We start from the raw sequence: 18,023 nt of genomic DNA on the forward strand, positions 1-18,023 counted from the left end.
TTGGTTGTCCTTCACTAACCCCCCGCCAGCCTTGTCACCATACAGAACCTGCTGGTCAGTTGTTACTATTACTGTGATGGAGACCTGGGCAATTTGCATATTCCTCTATTACTAGTATCAATTGTCATTTGTTTCCAGGATGTTTTTTTTATTTGTTCTTTGATCTCTTTGGTAACCCAATCATTGTTTAATAGCATGCTATATAGCCTCCAAGTATTTGAATTTTTAAATTGTTTTTATTGTAGTTTATTTCTAATATTATGCCATTGTGATCTGAGAAGATGCTTGATATGATTTCAATCTTCTTGAATTTGAAGAGACTTTGCCTGTATCCCAATAAGTGGTTTATCTTTGAAAATGACCCATTTACACTTGAGAATAATGTATATTCTGTGTCTTTGGGGTGAAATGTTCTGAAGATGTAGCTTAAGTCTATCTAATCTAGTCAGTCATTTAGGATTGCTGTTTCTTTGCTTATTTTTTGTCAAGAGGTTTTTATCCTGTGATGTCAATGGGGTATTAAAGTAACCTACTATGATTTTATTGCTGTTGATATCTCCCTTGATATCTTCCAGAAGTTTTTTTATGTATTTGGTTGCTCCTGCATTGGACACGTATATGTTTACCATAGTTATATTCTCTTGTTGTATAGATCCTTTTAGTATTATGAAGTGGCCTTCCTTATCTCTTGTTATGGCCTTCAGTTTCACATCTATTTTGTCCACTATAAGTATTGCTATCCCAGCTTTTTTTTCCCCATTTGTCTGAAAAAATATGTTTCTATATCTTAACTTTCAGTCTGTGTGAGTCCCTTGTTCTGAGTCTCTTGTAGACAACATATATAATGGCATGTTTTCATATCCATTTAGCCACTCTGTGTCTTTTTATTGGGGAATTTAATCCATTTCCATTTAATGTTATTATTGATAGCTACTTATTTGTAGTCATTTTTGTTCTTTATGCCTGTGTTCCTTCTTCCCTTTCTATTTCTTCTTTTTACAACAGTCTCTTTAGCATTTCTTGCATTGCTGGCTTGGTAGCGATAAACTCCTTTTTTTTTTTTTTTTTTTTTTCCTGCAAAGCTCTTGATTACCCCTTTAATTTTGAATGATAGCCTTCCTGGGTATAGTTCTCTTGGATTCACTACCTTGCTTTGCATCACTTTGCGTACTTCATTCCATTCCCTTCTGGTCTGGTGTATTTCTGTTGAAAATTAATTTGATAACTTAATGGGAGTTTCTTTGTAGATAACTTTCTATTTCTCTCTTGTAGCCTTTAAGATCCTCTCTTTTTTGTTTAAGTTTGCTATTGTAATTATGAAGTGTCTTGATTTGGGTCTTTTTGGGTTCATCTTGTTTGGGACTCTCTGTGCTTGTGTGACTTTTCTTTCCCATATCAGGGAAGTTTTCTGTCATTATTTCTTCAAATAGGTTTTCTAATCCTTGTTCCTCTTTTTGTCCTTCTGGAGCCCCTATTATACATATGCTAGAGGCTCAGTGCACAAATTCTTGCACAGGTGTGGTCTGGCTGGCCTGGCCCCAATCCGGGCAAATCAAGGCTGGGCCTGTCAGGAGGAGGAGATGGCGGGAGGTTGGCCAGCTGACCCGTCCCACCCCAATCAGTCCCAATCAGGGCCAGGATGGCTGGGGGAAGGGATTATAGGGTGATTGGCCAGTGTGCCCTGCCCCTTATTGGGGTTGGATGGCCTATTGGGGGTGGGGATGGCCATGGGGAGGGGTTGGGGGCAGTGGGTTGGCCAGCCCCACCCCCAAATGGTGTGAGGGAGGTGCCATGGGTGGTTTGCCGGTGGCCCTACCCTGATTGGGGTGGGGGGAAATCTGGGGTCAGGCCAAGCAGAGGGAGGGGCTGCAAGAGGTTGGCTGCCAAGCCCTGTCCCCTATTGGGCGGGGGGTGCGATCAGGGTTGGGCCAGCTGGAGGGAGGGACTGCATGCCTATCATGGTGGAGTGGACTGGTCAGGGGTGGGGCTGGCTGGGGGGAAGGAAGGGGGTGTTTGGCCAGCTGACCCTGCTCTTGATCAGGGTGGGAGAGTCTGATCAGGGGCAGGCTGGTAGGGGGGAGGGGCCGCGAGGTTGGCTGGTTGGCCCCACCCCCTGATCTTGCCATTCGCCGGCCACAGTGGGCATCATAGCGACTGCTCATTATGGTCATTATGGCCATTATGGTTGCTGGCTTTCATTTCATGTTGTCCCAGAGCTCCCTTAGGCTCTACTCCTGGTTTCTAATTTTTTCTCCAATTGCTGTTCAGATTGGATGTGTTTCTCTGCTCTGTCTTCTAACTCAGTAATTCAGTCCTCCGCTTCTTCTATTCTCCTGTTGAAACCTTCCATCATATTTTTTATTTCTGCTTGATTTGTACTTAAGTTGTTGATTTTCTCATCCATCTAGTTTATGAACTGTTCTTTTTCTGATATATTGCATGCCTAAGTTTCATTTAGTTCCTTTTCTGGTGATTCCTCCTTTTCTTTTCTTTGGGAGTTGTTTCTTGTCTCCCCAATTTTGATATAACTCAGTGGTTCTCAACCTTCCTAATGCCACAACCCTTTAATACAGTTCCTCATGTTATGGTGACCCCCAACCATAAAATTATTTTCGTTGCTACTTCATAACTGTAATTTTGCTACTGTTATGAATTGTAATGTAAATATCTGATATGCAGGATGTATTTTCATTGTTACAAATTGAACATAATTAAAGCATGGTGATTACTCACAAAAACAATATGTAATTATATATGTGTTTTCCGATGGTCTTAGGTGACCCTTGTGAAAGGGTCGTTCGACCCCCAAAGGGGTCGCGACCCACAGGTTGAGAACCGCTGCTATAACTGGAGAGCCCAGGCACTGGGATGAGTGGTGTCTGTGGCCGTGATGACGAGTTGACAGGTGGGTCTCTCGCTCTGAGAGTTACAGAATACCCCTGGTGCTGGGACTCATCGTGGTGGGTTGATGGGAGCATTGTGCACCCTGAGCACCCAGGCGCTGGGATGCGCAAGGCCTGTGCCATGGCAGTGGGTTGGCAGGAGGGTTGTGCACTTTGGGACTCACAGAAGCCTGTGTTTGGGGGATTGGAGTCCCAGTGTCCATGGGTCTGCAGCTGCAGTAGCAGGTCTTTGGCAGGAATGGCTGTAGGGCCTCGGGTGGTGTCTGAGGCCAGTCTGGGTGGTGGTGAGGTTAAGCTCCTAGTCACAGCAGCTCTCCCCTTCAACATGGCATGGTTTCTCTGTCAGCATCAGCCACCCGGAAGTACTGGCAGCAGAAGCAGGGACTCCCCATCTGAGAGAGCCCAATCTTCCAGCCCCCAAAAGTCCTGAAGACTCTAACTCTCCCTCACTCACACACACCCACCACACACATACACACACTCCCCTTTCACCTCCTCACTTATTCACACTCTCTCCCTCACTACCATCCTGCCATCAGCCATCTTTTTCCTCTCCCGCAGACTTGCGGGAGCTTGACTCCCACCCGCAGTAAAGCTATATTACTTTTCAAAGAAGATTATACAATCTCTCTGGAAGATCAAATAATCAGAAATACAGTAAAACACTGACATTTGAGTAGAGACATTAAATCACTAAGATATAAGCTGGAAGTCCTCCAGCTAATATATTTCTCCTCCTTTATCCATGCACAAGCATCAATCATTAATCTTGCATTGGAGATCCCTCTTCAGTAACCCCTCAGCCTTGAAAACAGTTCTATCTAACCCTGATATAAGCCATCTGTGAAGCCAAGTTTTCTGCTGCTTTTCCTTTATGCTAATACTTATCACAGAGGCATACCCTGGCAATCATGAGTACTAACCTGTCGGCAAGCAAGGCCAATTTCATTACAAGTGCCCACTTCTAATTTATGCCCCTGAATCTCTGTGACATCACCCCTAAGAAACACATGCTCCCAGCTTGGATTCTGGTAACACTTTCTATTGCCAGGAATGGTTCCTTGGCACCTAAGGCAGATGCAATTTACAAAGCCTCTGTGTGCATTCATACTTGGACCATTTGCACACATGACCTATTCAAAAGAGTAATATTAATGCAGGCTATGGTCCCATACAGCACAATCACTTCATATTTTCATAGCCTCCAGATGTTTAATGAGGTTCCTCTTCTGCTCACTACTTCTGGTTATATTAATTCTGAGGAACTGTGGAAACTACCCTGACCAGAAAAGCAGCTCTGTCTGAGATGACTGAAAGACCCACTTGCTACACTGTAATTCTTTTCAAAGCATCTATTCGCCTGGAATTGTTATTGAGCAAGAATCATAAATTAAATTAAATTAAACAACATGTGAGAAATGTCTTACTTATCAGAAATATAGTCAAATAGAAATTCCTGAACCAGATTTTTAAGGAAATCAATTCCATGGCTGGTGGTTGATTAAACCCAACTTAAAGTTATTTCCCTGGTATCCAGCTGCCTGGTATAGTATTTACAGAGAATCACTGCAAGGTTGGCTATAAATGGGTAATGTTCCGAGTATTGTGAACATTTTTTGGAATTGTGTTTTAGCCTAATGAGTGTTTGAGTTCCAGGCTGCTTCTCCATGGCAGGTATTGGCTGATGGAGAAAGATAGAGCCACTAATTATGAATGGTTAGCTAAAATGCTTACAACGATGGTCCCACAATACTTCTTGATAGGAATATTGTGCAAAATATTTCATGAATGAGATAGCAAAGGCACCAACTAATCAAAATGAACACTGGCTCAGTCAGAATGTATACCAACTGTAAATAATTGGTACTTGTGTTATCATGCACTGCCTGGGTATTTACCCTGCTTGTGGGTAAGTATGCAAATACCAAAAGAAATATCATTAATGATCACCCATATATCCTACACACTTATGGTAGGCACTGGAAATTCATAATAGGCACCAAAACTGTAGTAAAGGTATAGGAGTACAGTAGTCTTTATTTATCAGTGGAGTATATGTTCCAAGATCCCCCCAGTGAATGCCCAAAACCACAGACAGTATTGAACCTTATATATACTATGTTTTTTCCTATACATACATATCATTTCACTTGAAGGAAGTGCTTAGTGTCTCTTTGGCATGCTGAAATTATCAGTGTCACTACTCTTGCATTTTGTATTTATTATTAAGTAAAATAATGGTGACTTGAATAGAAGCAGTGATATTCCTCGATCTGATAACTGAGACAGCAATTAAGTGACTAATGGGCTGAGAACACATACAGCATGGAGGTGCTAGACAAAGGAATGATTCATGGCCTGGGCTGGAAAGAGTGATATTTCATCATGCTACTCAGAATAGCACACAAATTAATATTTATGATTTGTTTATTTCAGTAATTTTCCATTTAACATTTTCAGACCAGAGTTGGTAACGGGTAACTGAAATGGTGGAATGCAAAACTGGATAAAGGGGCCTACTGTATAGTAGTAGTAATAGTTATCACTTATTGAAGCTTACTAGGAACTGGACTCATAATGATTATATTTACTCTTTCCAATGACTCTATACAGTAGGTAATATAATCCAGATTACATGGATGACATAATTGAAGCTTTGAAATATTAAATAACTTTTTCAAAACCACTCATTTGAAATCCACATCACTATGTCTCCAAAAGACTATATTCCCTCCATGTTATATTTTCTCATAAAAAGTACTGGTCTTAATTCTGCCATAGCAATCTGTTTAATCACTTCAGTCTCAATATCTTTATTGTAAAATTAGGATAATAGTGTCTTCTTTCATTATTGCATTTTTTTTTAAAAGAAGAAATGTGATAATATAAATGAAGGCAGTACATAATAATGTTTTCTAGGATAGGAGCTAATGCCATTATGTACTCATGTCAAATACAATACCTTGCACATACTAAGTCTGCAACAAATTTTAATTGAATGCTTAATGTTCTAAGCACATGTGATTTATTATTAGAACATGGTCTTTTCCCTTGAGAGATTTGAAACTTAGTTGGTGAGATAGGATATATATCTTAATATCAGAATAACATTCCAACGTAACATGTACTAAGTACCAAATAAATTTGTATGATCATCAACTATGAGCAAAGTTCTTTAAAGTAAGTGATCTGAGCATCAAAAAATACATATTTTAAAGGTGGAGCTTGATTTAGGTCTTAAGGGGCAGGTAACCCAAAGCTGTGAATATGTGAAAAATTAGGGGAGGGTATTTCAGAGAAGGGGAAAGGCATGACGGAGATATAGGAGTAGGAATGTTAAATGTGTTTGGCGATTAACAAATAAATCTCTTTGACTATATTAGAATAGTTATTTTCAATAGCAAAATGGCCAAAGGGAATTATGAAAACAGTATCACTCAAACAAATATGCTCATATTACCAAAATTGCTGTTTGCACAAATGTGAAAAAAATATTGAGTAATTTCTCTTATCCTTTTCTCAAAACAATATTCATTAATGTGAATACACTACTGAATTATATTTTTTAAATGGTTAAGATGGTAAAATAAAACAAAAAAAAACAATACTATTTAGGGAACTTTCCAATCTGAATTAAATGTCCCAAGCTCTATAATGATCTCAGTTACAACACTTATCATCCTGCACTTTAATTGGTTGTTGTTGTTTTTCCCCATCTCCTGCATTAACCTGCAATTTTTTTTTTCTTGTTGGTCTTTGTATAACCAGGATTTAGTGCCTGCCACATAATATACACTCAATATACTTTGAGTGAATTAAGGCCTTCATTAAACAAAGACTTGAAGTATTTAGCTCAAAATATTAAAACTTTCCCTAATATTATTGAGAAGGAAGCTGATGGTTATCCAACATTAATGATTATATATAACCCACATGTGCCAGGCGTGAAATGGTTAAATAACAAAGCGCAAGGTTGCTGCAGCCACTGGGACTTTTTTATCATACCTCACAGGAAGTGCAGAGCACAGTCAATAACTTCTATGCAGATAAAATCATTTAAAACCTGTAAATTCAATATGAAAATTGTTCCTTTCTAGGCCAAATGCCACAGAAACCTACATAATTTTCACCATGACTTCAACAAAAAATGCATACAGGATAAGGTAAACAGAGAAAGGGGAACAGACAGAAAGATTTCCCCAAGTACATTGAATATTTTCTGTTAAATTAATGTATGCAATAGCCAATTAGAAACAAAAAAGGAAATACATTCTAGGAACAGAAATAAAATTGATTACACTGCTCTCACAGGAGAGAGATAAAGAATTCCCTGCATCACATGGAAGGAAGAGAATATTTCAAGGTAGACTATTCACACTACAGCAGAAGATAAGACATTCAGAACCCCCCAGAGAATCCAAAGTGATTGGAATTGCCACCAGCCATATTTAGCCAAGTGTATCACTAATTTTTTAGGGAGGAGAATTAGGGTTCCTATTAGAAATTCACATCAGAATATGTATTAACATCCATAAACCTTCGCTTCCATTGTGTAGTAAGTCTATACAGTTCACTTACAGCATAAATTCAGTCAATTCTTACTAAATCCTCCTTCAATCTTTATTATATCCTGAATTAAAATAATGCATTCAGAGGTTGTCAGATTGGTTTGGGAGGTTGCTTCATATTCAAAACCAGTCTAATTGTCAGACTGGTTTTGGGAGGTTGCTTTTGATGGGCCACCTGCATCTTTGTCTAATCCTTAACTTTGCTTTGAAAGAGCCTATAAAGCACAGAGAAAGTCCCAGAGTTACACATTAGTCACTAAGCAAACTGGACAATATTTGAAAATTCTTTTGAGAAATTATTCTGAGATAAAGTGTATTTTGGCTGTATTAAAAATTATCTGAGACTGGTTCATTCTGAGGCTATTTTCTGAGGTACTTTCCTGCAACAGGGAAAACCTGCAGCAGGGATGGAGGCAGAGATCTGCTTCTTCTCCTTTGTACTAGTACTGTATATCTTGCGATTGAGATTTTGGTTTCATGCTTCCATTTCTACAACCCTAAAGAGGCTGCCACGATCAATAACAATGTGACTTAGCATGCAAGGGCACTGGGAGGTTGTGCAGTGCATACTATTCCTAAAAGTGATAAACAATTGTCCATTCAATTAAATTCATTCACTCAGTTTTTAATTCATTTGATGGTCTAAATTCCATCATAGTTGATGCTAAACAGACACCAATGGATAGCAGACATAATCTCTGCTCTTATCACACCGAGAGACCAGCAGTGAGAAAGAATCACAGTCAAACATTGTGGGGACACTGTTTAGAATGCACCCCCTGGTCAAAACTTCCCTGAGACTGGGAGCCCTTCACAGCCTCTGAGCCTAGGAATCCTAATCAGGCTAAGATACCATGAGTGGGTGCAAGGACACAGGGTACACTGTGCCCTTCCGTAGCAAATATGATTGATGTCACTGTTGGCACGAAGCCTTCTTTATCTAAAAGGTATAAAAGTAGGTTACTGACCAGCTAGTTGGCTGAAGTAGGCTGGACTCGGCTGAGGCTAGAGCAAGAAGTTTGTTAGAGTATGGAGAGAGAGCAGCGAGGTTGGAATGTGTAAGGAAGTCTGCTAGAGAGAGCATCTGGGCAGGAAAGACAGGAGAAGCTGCTGAGCCGAAGAGCTCAGGATACAGAGCTCTCTGTGGATACAGAGACTGATGCTGCTTTATGGGAAAAGATATATGTTCACCAGCCCGTGTCCGGCTGCCTGCCTATATGGAATTTGCTGTGAGGACTGTTCTTGTCTGATGGCTATATGGCCACTGGCTTCAGCAATAAAGACTCATTCTTATATACCCACAACCTTTCATGGCTTCTCTAAGACCCAGTGTCCTAGGAGGTTCAGCCCCAGGCAGAGGGTCTCAGACCCAACGCCTATTACTAGTGAGCAGATGATAAAGGAGGAACTTGGACTAAGTTCCCAACAGTTAGTACAGTGGGCAGGGTTCAAGGAATAACCAGCCCTGGCATAGTCAGGAAGAATTTAGAAGAACACATGAACTCAGAACAACTCAGAGCCAGTCAGATCAGCAGAACTGTGCAGTGCTCTTGCTGTGTGCTCTGACAAACATGGACTAAAAATAAATGCAGAAAGTGCTTTGATAGGGAAAAATGGGATACTATGGAACACATAGCAGAAAAAATAATGTATTTGAGCATTTGGGAGTGGGAAGTAGAGATCAGGGAACCTTTTTGTAGAAAGTGATTTTTTCTGAAGGAAATAAAAAAAGGTGTTGGTGTGATGTGGCAAGAAAAACCTGAAAAAAATGGAGGTGATTTTTATGAATTCCTGGGATCAATTTCAAGTCCTCAAAAAGCCACAGAGCCACACACTCATAATGATCATCAGACAAAAACTTGGCCAAGAGCTCTGTATATTAACATGCCTCCAATTTTCTTAAGGATGGATTGTAGAAACACCCAAAAGGCAGTGATGGAAAACAAATGAAATTCACAAACCTGACTCACTGATTCAACAAATATTTAATGAGGTCCTGCAATGTACCAGGCGCTTTTTTTAAAAATATATTTTATTGATTTTTTACAGAGAGGAAGGGAGAGGGATAGAGAGCCAAAAACATCAATGAGAGAGAAACATCAATCAGCCGCCTCCTGCACACTCCCCACTGGGGATGTGCCCACAACCAAGGTATATGTCGCTGACCAGAATCGAACCCGATCCCTTGAGTCCGCAGGCCGACGCTCTATCCACTGAGCTGCACCGGCCAGGGCTAGGCACTCTTTTAATCCTGACCATACATCAGAAAGCAACACTAAGTCCCTGCACTTTTATATTCTAGTAGGGAGAGTTAGAAAATGAAAACATTTTTCAAGTGTGATAATGGCTGTGTAGAATAATAAAACAGTAGAACACAGTGAAAGAAAAGAGAGTGATAGACACTAGGGTGATCAAAAAGGCTTTTCTAATAAGTTGACATTTTTAAAGGCCTTTCTGAACTAACTGACAAGTTAGTCATGTGGATGCTTAAAGGAAGAGCATTCCAAACTAAGGGAATGATATGTGCAAAGGCCCTGAGGCAAAATTGTGCTTGAATTATTTGATAAACAGCAAGGAGCACATTGTAACTGGGGCAGAGAGTGAGAGACTAGAGTGATGGAAACTAATTTCAGAGCAACCAATGAGGGAACCAAGGATAAGAACACACAGGTTAAGTATGCCAGAGATAGAATGATTTTAAGGGAATGAGCAGACTTCACTTAAGCTTAGATAACAGAATCACTGTGGTTGCTGTGGGCAAAAGTGGAAGCAGGGAGATTCATTAGAAGACAGATGCAGTCATCCATAGTCATATTATGATGGCCTATCATTCGGGGAGGTAATGAAAGATGACTGATTCTTGCAAATGTAGAGCCTTAAGATTTTCAGATTAATTGGAAATAAGCTGAGGAAAAGAGAAGAGTCAAGGATGACACCAAAGATTTAGGGGTAGCCATTTACTGAAATGGGGAATTATTGTGTCAGACAATGTGAACTAAAGTATTCTTAACACAGGTTATGTCTTCATTGGTTACAAGACCATTTAAGAATATCTACCAGGCTAGTATAAGCTTGGGCCATTAAGGAGTTTAGAGTAACTACAATGTTTAAACTTTTCATATAAGCCAGGGTTGTGGTTCTGGTTCGCCTGTGTAAGGACTTAGGGAGACACACATTTCAGAATTATCTAACAAAGTAGATACTGTTTATATTAACTGGCATACTGAGAAATAAAAGAAGGCTCAAAAAATGTGCATGATCTTCCTCATTGAGATGTGATGCTCTCTTTCACACAATAAATGTAATTATCTCTGCATTCTACTCTCCATTCCATTTCCTTTTCTCCCCTTTCTTTAAAGTCTCTGTTCTAAGATCTGACTAATAATCCTTCTTTTAAAAAGACCATGCCAGGTGGCCAACTTCTGTTATTCTGACAAGGACAGAAAAGGGTAAGGATAACTTAAATCATAGGGAAACATGGACTATAGAGGTGGCTTTTACATATTTTCAGACATAGCTGGATATGGCCTGGTGTAAGAGGATAGATAATATAAAAGCTTTAGTACTAAACGAGACCCATCTGGTGTAAAATGAACAGCCAGACTCAATAGTAAGCAATGTAAAATAAAACCATTCTAAATCCCAAGAGTGTGATTCAGTCCTTGTTATTGTTTTAACTTCATTTAAACCCAATGATTACAGTCCCATAAGGTATCTCCAGAACCTCTGTCATTTTTTGTGGGAAACTGTTTATTGCCTTCACTATCTGATAAGCATAGACAGAGAACTCCCCGAAACCCCCCAAAGGCTGGGTGCCTTTGAAGCCCTAGCAAAGGTCGGAGCTAGGCGCCACCTCTGTTTGTCCAGACAGTGGTAGCTGAAATTACTCCCCCATTTATTATTATGTAAATCCTTGCTGATGGGCTAGTCTGCTTGTTACCTGGGGGTCACCTGCCTAAGGGCTATGCTATGGGTGCATCCCAGATCAATAAAAGCTTGGTGAGGCCTGAGCACAGAGGAAGTCCTTCGGGACTTGGCCGCCTGGTCCCCCAATATTGCAAAATTATCTCGTGTCTTTTTCTCTCATTTGCTGTGCAGCTCCTCTTTCAGATACCGAACCCTACTCCACGCAGAACGTGGAGGGAGTCTCACTCAACAATTTTTAGTATACCATGATCAGTTCAGTGCTGATATTGATCTTCCAGACTAGAACACCAAGCTGTGAATGGATCCAGTCATTATGTGAAAACTCAGCTACGTGTAGAACAATAGCCTCTAAGTTCAAAGTCCTTCATACTCATAGTGAAATCTCACAAAGATATAAAGAAGGAAATATTTCTAAAATCCCATTTAAGTATTTAATACCAATTAAATACTCAGCATTCCTATAGTCTTGGTAATGGTTTTATTTATTCCTTAATTTGTGTCTGTCTATCTTCCCCACTAAAAAGTAACCATGAGGAAGCCAGGCACCATGCATATTACATTTATTATTGGCTCCCCAATACATGATAGGCACTCAATAAATATTTGCTGGCTATTAAATGAATGCATTGTTCACCCATAAACAGACATCTGGGCAAAATTGAAGACAACTTTGTAGTTGTAAGGGAGACCACAAAGATATTATTTGACTACTAGAGGCCTGGTGCATGAAATTCATGCACAGGTGGGGTCCCTAGGCCTGGCCAGTGACCAGGGCCGATCAGGTTTCCTGCCTCTCCGGCTCCCCAACTCCTCCTTCTCTCACCAACCACAGGCCACCATCACGCAGTTCTCTGCCTCTCCACCTCTTCCTTCCCTTGCAGCCCATGCGCTGCCACCATGTGGTTCCCCGCCTCCCCATCTCCCCAACTCCTTGTCCTTCCCTTGCCACCTGCGTCTGAGACCACCAACTCCCAGTTCCCTGTCCCAGTCTGGGGCCCAGCCCCAATTGGGCAATCAGGACCTGCTGGCCAGGGGGAAGGACTGGGAGGTTGGCTGGAAGGCCTGGATTGGGCAATCGGGACCTGCTGGCCAGGAAGAGGGGCCCACCGCCACTGCAGCGGGCAGGCGGTGGGCCAATTGGGGCCTGTCAGCCAAGGGGAGGGATGGGGAGAGGGACTCTCGAGGTTGGCCACCAGCCCCGAGGAGGGAGCCGGTCCTTGGCCCCCCTGGGAAAGGGCCCACATATGTCACTACCCACCTCCAGTTCCCCATCCCACCTTCGGGATCTGGCCCTGATCAGGTGATCAGGGCCTGCCAGCAGTGGGGAGGGACTGGGAGGTTGGCTGGCAGGCCCCATCAGTGATTGGGTCCTGTGGGCTGGGGCAGCTCCTGCATTGAGCGTCTGCCTCCTGGTGCATCTCATAGCAACCTGTCATTCTGGTCGTTCTGGTCATTCCATCATAACGATCGCTTAGGCTTTTATATATATATCTATATATCTATATAGATAGCATTACCCAGTAAGATTTACACTATGCTTACTCCCAAAAGGCCTTGAGTGCAACTAAAGAATAAAATATACTATGACTCCCATAACAGCTTTATTTTCAGGGTGTAAGTTAGTATATAAAAATGAACATTTTAAGAAATTATTTTACACTGTTAGTTAAGCACTGAGTTTTCAGGGAATACATGTAATTTGCATGTGTTATTCTGTAAGTCATCTTTCAGCCCATGCCCCTTAGAAATAAAGATGTTTATTTATATTGCAGGGCCTCATTTTTCAACATAAAACCCAGGTGACATGTTCATTAGAGTTTTAAAGTTTTTGTGGCAAAAATGCTGTGTTTATAAATTTTATTTAACTACTAGAGGCCTGGTACATGAAATTCGTGCACTGGGGGGTGGGGTTGTCCCTCAGCCCAGCCTGCACCCTCTTTAATCTGGGACCCCTCGGGGGATGTCCACCTCTAGTTCCCCATCCCAGCTCCGAGGTCTGGCCCTGATCAGGTGATCAGGGCCTGCCAGCAGTGGGGAGGGACTGGGAGGTTAGGCCCACAGGGATTGGGCCTAAACCGGCAGTTGGAAATCCCTTTCACAATCTGGGACTGCTGGCTCCCAACCACTTGCCTTCCTGCCTTCCTGATTGTCCCTAACCACTTCTGCCTGCCAGCCTGATCTCCCCCTAACCACTCCCCTGCCAGCTTGATTGATACCTAACTACTCCCCTGCCAGCCCAATTGCCCCCAACTGCCCTCCCCTGCTGGCCCGGTCACCCCCCAACTGCCCTCCTCTGCTTGCCTGATCGCTCAAAAGTGCCCTACCCTGCAGGCCATCTTGTGGCTGTGGGTGCCACCATCTTTGAGGGCATAGCAGTCAATTAGCATATTTCCTCCTTTTTGGCTATGGGCGCTGCCATCTTTGAGGGTGTGGCAGTCAGTTTGCATATTCCCTCCTATTGGCTGTGGGCGCCACCATCTTTGCAGCCTGCTGCTCAGTTGTTTGGTCGTCCCTCACTAACCCTCCTGCCGACCTGGTCGCCCCATGCAGCCTGTTCGGTCATCTCTTCGGTTGCGATGGTCGCGTAGGCTTTTTATATATATAGATATTTCTAGGATAAAATTGGTAGTAGTTGACACCATATTGTTTTACTTTTTCCTCTTTATTTTATTTCCATCACCATTTATCCATCCTATACTCTTATCCACACCCCCTCCCACCACAATCACCACACTATTGTTCATGTCTATGAGTTCTTTCTTTTTCTTTTATTTTGCTCAATCCCTCTACCCCCTAACAACGCCCCCCCCACCCCCCCACCCCCCAGAATTGTCTGCTGGTGTCTTTCTATGAGTGTGTCTCTATTTTGTTTGATAGAAATTGCATTGAACATATAGTTTGCTTTGGGTAGTATGGATATTTTAATGATATTAATTCTTCCTAACCATAAACATTGTATATGCTTTCAATTATTTGTATCTTCTTCAGTTTCTTTCTTTGGTGTCTTATAATTTTCCGAGTAAAGGTCTTTTGAATCCTTGGTTAAATTTATTCCTAGGTATTTTATTCTTTTTTAATCAATTGTAAATGGGATTGATTTTTTAGTTTCCCTTTTCAATAGTTAATTATTGCTATCTAAAAATACAGCAGATTTCTAGATATTTATTTTGTATCCTGCTACTTTACTGAATTCATTTATCAGTTCTAGTAGGTTTTTGGTGGAATCTTTAGGTTTCTCTATATGCAGTATAATGTCATCTGCTCCTAATGACAGTTTTACTTCCTCATTTCCATTTTGGATGCCATTGATTGTTTCTTCTTATCTGATTACTGTGGCTAGGCAGGGGTGGGCAAACTTTTTGACTCGAGGGCCACAATGGGTTCTTAAACTGGACCGGAGGGCCGGAACAAAAGCATGGATGGAGTGTTTGTGTGAACTAATATAAATTCAAAGTAAACATCATTACATAAAAGGGTATGGTCTTTTATTTTTTTAGTTTTATTCATTTCAAACCGGCCGGATCCGGTCCACGGGCAGTAGTTTGCCCACGGCTGGTAGGGCATCCAGTAATATGTTGAGTAAGAGTGGTACATCCCTGTCTGGTCTAGATACTAAGTGGAACACTGTACCTTTTGCCCATTGAATATGATGTTGGCTGTGTGTTTGTCATATATGGCCTTTATTACATTGAGGCATGTTCCTTCTATGCCTACTTTGCTGAGAGATTTTTATCATAAATGGGCGCTGAATTTTATCAAATACTTTTTTGCATCTATTGATTTGATCATATGGTTTTTATCCTTTATTTTGTTTTATGTGGCATATGAAGTTTATTGTTTTGTGGTAATTGTATCAACCTTGCATCCCAGAATAAATCCCACTTGATCATGGTGTATAATATTTTTAATGTATTGTTGGATTCAGTTTGCTAATATTTTGTTGAGTATTTTAACATCAATTTTCATCAGGGATATTAGCCCATATCTCTTTGCTATGTCTTTACCTAGTATTGGAATTAGGATAATGCTGTCCTGGTAACATGAAGTAGGGGGGTCTTCCCTCTTCTTGAATTTTTTGGAGTAGTTTGAAAAAGATAAGTGTTAGTTATTCTTTGAATGGTAACATTTTCCTGTAAAACCATACAATCCAGGGCTTTTGCTTGTTGGAAAATTTTAAAAAATCTTCAATTTCTCTAGTTGTAATCTGTTTATTCAGATTCTCTGATTCTTCCTGATTTAGGTTTGGAAGATTGTATGTTTCTAGAAATTTGTTTTCTTCACCCAGATTGTCCAATTTTTTGGCCTATAATTGTTTATAATATTTTCTTACAATGCTTTGCATTTATTTGGTGTTAGCTGTTACTTCTCTTTCATTTTCCTCTTTTTTTCTTGATGAGTCTGGTTAAAGATTTGTCAATCTTTGTTTATCTTTCAAAGAACTAGCTCTTAGTTTCATTGATATTTGTATTTTTTTTAGACTCTTTTATTTATTTCTTCTCTTTATTATTTCCTTCCTTCTACTCACTCTGGGCTTTGTTTGTTGTTCTATTTCAAGTTAATTTAAATATAAAGTTAAATTGTTTATTTGAGTCTTTCTTGTTTCTTGAGATAGCCTGTAATGTTATGAATTTCCCTCTTAAGACTGATTTCCTGTGTCCCACAGAGTTGGGGTTATTGTGTTCTCATTTTCATCTGTTTCAAGGTATCTTTAAATTTATTCCTTGATCTAACTGTTAACTCATTCATTGTTTAGTAACATGTTTTTTAGAGTCCATGTTTTTGTATGTTTTCCAGTGTTCTTGTGATTAATTTCAAATTTCATAACATTATGGACAGAGAAGATGTGTGATATGATTTCAATTTTCTTATGTTTATTGAGACTTGTTTTGTTTACTAACATGTGGTCTATCCTAGAAAATGTTCCATGGGCACTTGAAAAGTATGTATATTCTGCTTTATGGGTACATGTTCTGAAGATAACTATTAAATTCATTTGATCTAGTGAGTCATTTAAGGTCACTGTCTCCTTGTTGATTTTTTTTCCTGAAGATCTATCCATTGATGTCAGTGGGGTGTTTATATCTACTGCTAGTCAACCACTTTGGTGCTATCAGCAATCCACAGCCTGTGGCTTCCTGTACTAAGATTATGTGAAGGTGGAAAGGACCATGCTGTGCACCAATGTATGCTTTTACTAGCACCAGGGCCAAGCGCAGGTCAGCAAATGTCTAAAAGCACTGAGAGATCCTTCTCTGTCTGTAGCCTATCTATTAGGCTCAGTCTCTTATACAGCCTCAGGCTTATTGAACAGCAGGGTATAAGCTCCACATGGTGGGGCAAGAGGGTTTCCACTAGGTGGGTCTATTGCTTCCCCCAGGCTGATACTTCATGGACGGAATGCTCTGCCTGGGAATGATGGCTTCTGCAGTATAGAGAGTGATTCAGCCCAGGAATCCTGACACTTTCCCCAGACCCACCGAACCCACTCTCTCCTTGCGCAGCTCTAGTCTACTCTGCCGTCCCTCTGCTGTAGCCATAGCACACAGTGAGTGGCTACAAACAAAATTTTGTGTGGCCTGTGTTTCTGTCTGTCTCTCCTTGGAGCAGGGGTCCTCAAACTTTTTAAACAGGGGGCCAGTTCACTGTCCCTCAGACAGTTGGAGGGCCGGACTATAGTTTTAAAAAAAATCTATGAACAAATTCCTATGCACACTGCACATATCTTATTTTGAAGTAAAAAAACAAAACGGGAACAAATACAATATTTGTATTTGCATGTGGCCCATGGGCCGTAGTTTGAGGACCCCTGCGGAGGATAGAAATACTTCTGCTTTTCATAGTCATATGTTATGTGGACACCTTTCCTGGTTCTAGTGCTCTGGGCTGGGGAGCCTGGCTTGTGATTTAGATGCCACACTTCTCAGGGGGAAACCCCCACAGTGGTATATCCCTTTGGAACTTCAGCTGCTGCCTGTGAATACCTGGCTAACTCTCTCATGCCTGCGCACCTTCTACCAGTCTCAATGTGGCCTCCTCTGTAAGTTCTTGTTTATTAGACTTGTCTTCAGCTAGTCTTCAGTTCTCTGTTTCTTTTAGATTAATTGTCACCCTATTGCTTTATTGAATAGTTCCTAATAGGCATTGAAAAATATCAGATTAACATGTTGATTATAATGATATTTAACTTCTCATAGTCAATATTCAACACTCATTTTGTATTTTAAGGGCAGTGTTAATATTCCAGGAGAATAAATTACACTGTCAGGAAGTCTGGGATCATCTTATAAAATCTATTGACCTTTTATTCAGGTACCACTAAGTCATTCTTTTAAAATATATTTTTACTGATTTCAGAGAAGAAGGGAGAAAGAAAGAGGGATAGAAATATCAATGATGATGATAGAATCATTTGGCTGCCTCCTGCACACCCTCCACCAGGGATCGAGCCCACAATCTAGGCATGTGCCCTGACCAAGAATTGAACCGTGACCTCCTGGTTCATAGGCCATTGCTCAATACCTGAGCCACACCGGCTGGGTCATGTTTTGTTTGTTTGTTTTAAAATTTTTTTAAAAATTTCTTTATTGATTAAGTTATTACATATCTGTCCTGATCCCCACATTAC

This window comes from Myotis myotis, unplaced genomic scaffold (genome assembly GCF_014108235.1).
Source record: "Myotis myotis isolate mMyoMyo1 unplaced genomic scaffold, mMyoMyo1.p scaffold_m19_p_3, whole genome shotgun sequence".
NCBI lineage: Eukaryota > Metazoa > Chordata > Mammalia > Chiroptera > Vespertilionidae > Myotis > Myotis myotis.